Genomic DNA, 5,913 nt, shown 5'->3' with positions numbered 1-5,913 from the left:
CTACATGGGGAGAATCGATCACCATGACAAAATAAGAGAAATCAGAGCTCGTACGGAAAGATACTCGTATAGGTGTTCGTTCTTTCCGCGCGCTATACTAGGTTGGAATAATAAAGAATTGTGAAAGTGGTTCGATGAACCCTCTGTCGGGCACTTAAATGTGATTTGCAGAGTATCTATGTGGATGTAGGTTGGACGTGGGCTCAAGAAAGCCTTTAAGGCAACAAAGACGCTGTTATCAACACCTCACTGAATTTGTACGGGGTCGAGTAATAAAGCTATGAGAAGCTGTGTGTTCCTTCTCCGATATTGTAGAAAGACTTGGCAGGAATGTGCCACTGTACATAAGTGCTGGCAGCGATGGCCACGAGTATGTACGGTCGCAAGAATACAGGATCTCGGACGGCCACGTCGCATTGTCCAGAGGGAATCCATCGTGTTCGCCGTAGGGCTCTGGGACATCGTTATGCATCTGCAGTAACAATCTGAGCAGCATCTGGCACCACAGTGACACAAAGAATTGTTACAAATCAATTACTTCAAGGACAGGTTCGAGACAGACGTCCTGTAGAGTGCATTATGCTGACCGCAGACCACCAGCATTTGCGACCTCAGTGGTTTCAAGTAAGTATTCCTCGGAGTGTTGGATGGAGGTCTGTTGTGTTTTCTGATGAAAGCTAGCTCTGCCTTGGTGCGAATAACGTCGATGTGTTGATTGATTAGGAGGCCAGTTGAAAGCCTGGAACCACCCTGGCCTACGCCTGGAGCTATGGTCTGGGGTGCGATTTCGTATGACAGAAGGAGCACTTTCGTGGTTATCCCACTTGACCTGACTGCAGAATTGCACGTCAGTCTAGTGATTCGACCTGTGGTACTTCCATTCATAAACAGCATTCCAGGCTGGTGTTTTCCAACAAGATAATGCTCGCACACCTATCGCTGCTGTAGCCGAACATGCTCTATAGATTGCTGACATGTTGCCTTGGCCTGCTCGATCACCAGATCTGTCTCCAATCGAGTGCATATGGGACATCATCGGACGTCGACTCCAGCGTTATCCGCAGACTGCATCAACCGTCCCTGTATTCACCGACCAAATACAATACGCTTGGAACTTCATCCCACGAACTGACGTACGTCACATGTATAGCACATCGATACTCTTTTGAATGTTTTCGTTCAACATTCTGGCAGTTACAACAGATGTAAATGCAGCCGCATTTCACTTTTCATCTCGTGCATACAGTAACCTGTGATTTTTGCAATGTTTATCACTTACATATGTTACCTAGGGCAACGGCCTTGCCGTAGTGGATACACCGGTTCCCGTGAGATCACCGAAGCTAAGCGCTGTCGGATGTGGCCGGCACTTGGATGGGTGACCATCCAGGCCGCCATGCGCTGTTGCCATTTTTCGGGGTGCACTCAGCCTCGTGATGCCAATTGAGGAGCTACTCGACCGACTAGTAGCGGCTCCGGTCAAAGACAACCATCGTAACGACCGGGAGAGCAGTGTGCAGACCACACGCCCCTCCTATCCGCATCCTTATCTGAGGGTGACACGGAGGTCGGATGGTCCCGATGGGCCACTTGTGGCCTGAAGACGGAGTGCTTTGTTACCTAGACAAATGTATTTCCGAAATTTCACTACCCCACGTTATTTATTTTTTGATGTTGCGACTTTTTCCGTCAGTGTGTAAATAATAGAAAATTCGCGTTACGTCTGGTTTTGGTCAGAGAGAACGTGACGGTGGAGAGAAACAGATGTTGCGGAATATGAGTCCCTGCAATACTGAATAATCCACTGGTCACTAAAGAGTATTACGAAACTAATGACGAGTGTTTTAAATCCCCAGTCGTCTTTCGTTCCTCGTAGAGTGCGGTCTTCTTGCAGCAAAGGTATTTGTACGATTTGAAGTAGTGAAATCATAATATCACATATAATGTTCTTACTACACTCCTTCCAGTTCAGAAAATATGTCAGTCGAAAGGATTGATTTTTTTAAAGAATTTCAGAGTAACTAGATATAATGTGAGACGTGTTAAACATTAACTGGAATGGCACTTAAGTGAGACGACAATTGAATGCTTACATTAAATATGGCAGAAAACGAACTTACAGCCTTATCCATTAGTTCAGAGATTATATTTTATTACAATGATATTCAAAGGACTTAACTTTCTTGTTTGCTGTGTGCCAGCAGATAGGGTAGGCAAGGATAACATCGGTTATTTCAACTGTAATAAGTACCCCACACTGCACTTCCAAACAGAGTGGTCGCCGCAGCCGCGTAGTGCATGGATAGTATGAAAAATGTGGTAGGAAGTATAATCAAGAGTTGAAAGTATGATACAGGTTCACATGAATAAGGTTTTTGAGTAATTCAGTTATTTCGTGGAAAGGCGCGCGGGATTTGTTATCAGATTAAAGGATGAAACAGTATAATGTTTGTGAATCTGTTTATTTCGTGGAAGAACATGTTGACGGGAGAACGTAAATGAAACGGCTTCCGTGACGCAGTATTATCTGTTTAATTAACACGAAACGCAACGTACTAATGGTTACTTCAGTGTGAAAGCGAAACGAGATTATCTGTTAACACAAGACTGGAAGAGTTTATGTACTGTTAGGGAAGTGTGTTATTGACTAAAGGGACAATACGATAGAAGAGTAATTTGCTTTTTACTGTTATTATTTCAAAGTGACATCTTCCCCCTTTACGACTGAATAACTGCAATACTTGAAAATTATAAATGGCACCTGCTCGTATTAGGCACATGGTCAGGTATGTCTCGTAACGAAGCGCGTTCTCTCAGTAAAGCCACCAAACTCGAATCCATAACCGCAAAACAACTAAAAGAACGGAAAGGAGGAGATTCAAAATTTTTGCCGGTACAAAGTGCAGAGTAAATTTAAATGCAGCACCGATCTTGTCTACATTAAGGCAAGCTTCTAGCTACTTGTGCATTGCCTTTTTGCATTTTCTCTCAGCGTAACATTTTAGACATTTATACCTGCTTCAGCTGATATATTTTTGTATTTTCTCCTTTCATCATTTGCATTTAATATCTCACGTGTTACCCAAAAATTTCCATAGAGCCTTGTCTTTTTTCTAGCAGTTGCCTGCAACCTTCACCGTTTCATATTTACCCACTAATCTATTTCGATTCTCCCTCTTTTTTCAATCAGTCCCATTGTGCTCCCTTTGGATTCTCAACCACTTCTGGTTGTTTCAAATTACCCAAGAGCAGTCTCTTTTATTCTTTACCTTTCTGAAATTTATTCAGGTTTGGTCTGCATTTGATAATTAATATAGTATAATCAGAGTCCGCACTGCTTCGGGAATGTTCCGCAGTTTAAAATTTGCTTTGAATATCTCTGTCTCACGAATATATTACATACCTGAACCCTTCCCGTGTTCCCAGCTCTTATCCAAGCGTACAGCCGTCTTTCTGGACTCATAAACGAAGCATTAGCATTTAATAATTTGTGTTCTGCGTAAATTGTACCAGGCGGCTTTCCTTATATTCTTCTCACATAGTTCCTATTCTCATAAGACGTTTCCTCTTCTTCCTTTTTCTAATGACTAATTCCTTCATCCATTACGATTACATTTGTATCTCCCTCAACGTAATGAATTATCTGCGGCGCTATAGGTCTGTCAGCATGTGCTGCTGTGGCGTAGCACGGTTTATGTCTAACTCGGCTACGACAACCCGTTCATTGCGCTGTTCAAAGTAGTCACTCTGCATTCCTGTTGTTACCCGTATTTCATATGGGGTCTATTTTACCCAGAAACATTTTCCCCAAAAGGATTTTACTACACGATTAATCCATACAGTTGAGTTGCATATTCTCAGCAGTTTCTCCCTGTTTTCAGCCGTTTGCAGTACCAACATAACAGGGCCAGATCATTCAGTGATCCATACTGTCGTTCCTACAACTAACGAAAAGACTGCACCCGTTTTCGGGAATCATATATTACTTTGGCCCTTTCACAGATGTTCTACCGGTGTGGTGGGACCTACTGTACGTCTAGCTTTAACTGTATCGTTGCGGCATGTAAGCCACCCCGTTTGTGCAAGGGCTACAAGCTGAATCCAAACCCCCCCCCCCCCCCCTCACCACCCACCCATTCCCCACCCCCAGCTAAGGTGAAGTATTCACGATGTGTTCCGTTTTTTTCTAGGATTTACTAGTGTTCCGGCTAACGATCAACCCTGAGGAGAAAATGTGATTCTGCACTCATGTGGGAGGGTCACTCAGTCCCGTGCATGTTCACCGCTAGCAGCATTCGCTGTTTACGATAGATTTCACCGATTACACTCATAAAGTTTGGCATATACTGTTACAGTTAATGGAAAACTGAATAGGTTACATAAAATGAATGGAAATTTGGAGGAAACAATATAATATAGAATGTAGTCACCATAGTGACGAAGTTAAACTGAATTTTTATACTGTTCACTTAAACACAAAACTAAACATGATGATCCTACATAAAAACAGTATAGAATTAAGATCATAGATAAATTCAACTAAGATTACGTGAATAGCGAATAAGATTTGACAGATTCCCCAATTAGCTACCGTCAAAAATCATAACCAAAAGCCAGATCTCGACTATGTGTTAAAATTAAAGATCATCTCTGATGCTGATTCACTGCCTGTTAAATCTCAGAATTATCATTCTTGCACAGTTAAAGTCTTTCTAGTAGCAAAAACATCCAACACTGTAAAGCAGCGTGAAAATATCCCACATATTGCTTGCAAATTATGTCGTCCGTAAAATTTTAAAGTTTTGAGAGGTTAAGCCGGAATACCGCCCAGAAGCCAAGTTGAACTCCTGCTGAAAACCCAGACTCAACACCAGCTGTCCAGCGGATACAATCGGGCGAAATCGTCTGACCGTAAAAAGACTTCGAGATGCAGCAGCGCCGCCTATTTGAAATCCCAGGAAACAATACCACATATGCTTTTCTTGACTGTTTACACAGTTCTGATAAAATAACCGTATTGGAAAATACATTGCTTTTCTTAAAACCCAACATATTCAAAAGAGCGCCTCCCAGGCTGATAAATTTTTGACCTTACAAAACAATAAAAAATGCAATAACGGTAAATAATAACGAAAATATGATAAGATGCCTTCACGTACAACTTATAAAATAAGCAAATATAAGCAAATATTTCTGTGTACATAAGTGTGTCACATGAAAACAGAACGCAGTTTCCAACTTCTTTATCAGGCACTCTTAGTAATTACGGCCGATTCGGTTAGATGCCTGTCTCAATCAAACTGCATAGTATTTAATTTCCCTCATAAATGTCTTACATATTTAAACTTACATATATTTAGAAAAAGATGAAGGCACAAGATAACGTGTGGAAGTTATGATACGTCTGACGAGTATCTTTAGTTCTGAACAGTTAATTCATTATTCATTGTTTTAATCATAATGATCCAGTGAAGCTCCAGACGAACTGTGTCAGTATTTGTTCACTCTCCGGTTCACCTCCAATTCGACATAATGTTTTAGAATGCGACAGTTTTTGTTTATCAGCAATAAAATTTAAAATGTTTTGCCATCATTGCTTAGAAATATGAAAGTCAATTGAAAACTAGAGTACGCTGAACTCCTGACATCGAGACGCACAAATTGATATCGTCTTTTATTATGTAGGTCCTCTGGGTCAATTTTTTCTATTTTCCTGTGCAAAATTGGCGACTAATGTATCGTAACTGGAAAGTGACACCTTGGCAATCGTCTATGCTTATAATAGCCCGCTTGAACACCAGAACCATTTGAGAAATTTCCTGTCATTACTTGCGGCGGCCTACATTTGTACTCAGTTTCCTGCTCACGCCAAGTTGATAATACGTACTTCACCTTGCCGCTAAGTTAGCCACA

The 5,913-nt window shown here is 41.5% G+C and overlaps 1 pseudogene; it reads left to right on the top strand.

Annotated features, from left to right (window-relative positions):
- The first annotated feature begins 1,292 nt into the window (after positions 1–1,292).
- LOC124790432 lies at positions 1,293–1,410 on the top strand (annotated as a pseudogene).
- The last annotated feature ends 4,503 nt before the right edge of the window (positions 1,411–5,913 follow it).

The sequence above is a fragment of the Schistocerca piceifrons genome, chromosome 3 (genome assembly GCF_021461385.2).
Source record: "Schistocerca piceifrons isolate TAMUIC-IGC-003096 chromosome 3, iqSchPice1.1, whole genome shotgun sequence".
In the NCBI taxonomy this organism is placed as follows: domain Eukaryota; kingdom Metazoa; phylum Arthropoda; class Insecta; order Orthoptera; family Acrididae; genus Schistocerca; species Schistocerca piceifrons.
This window is presented reverse-complemented; position numbering and strand designations above follow the sequence as displayed.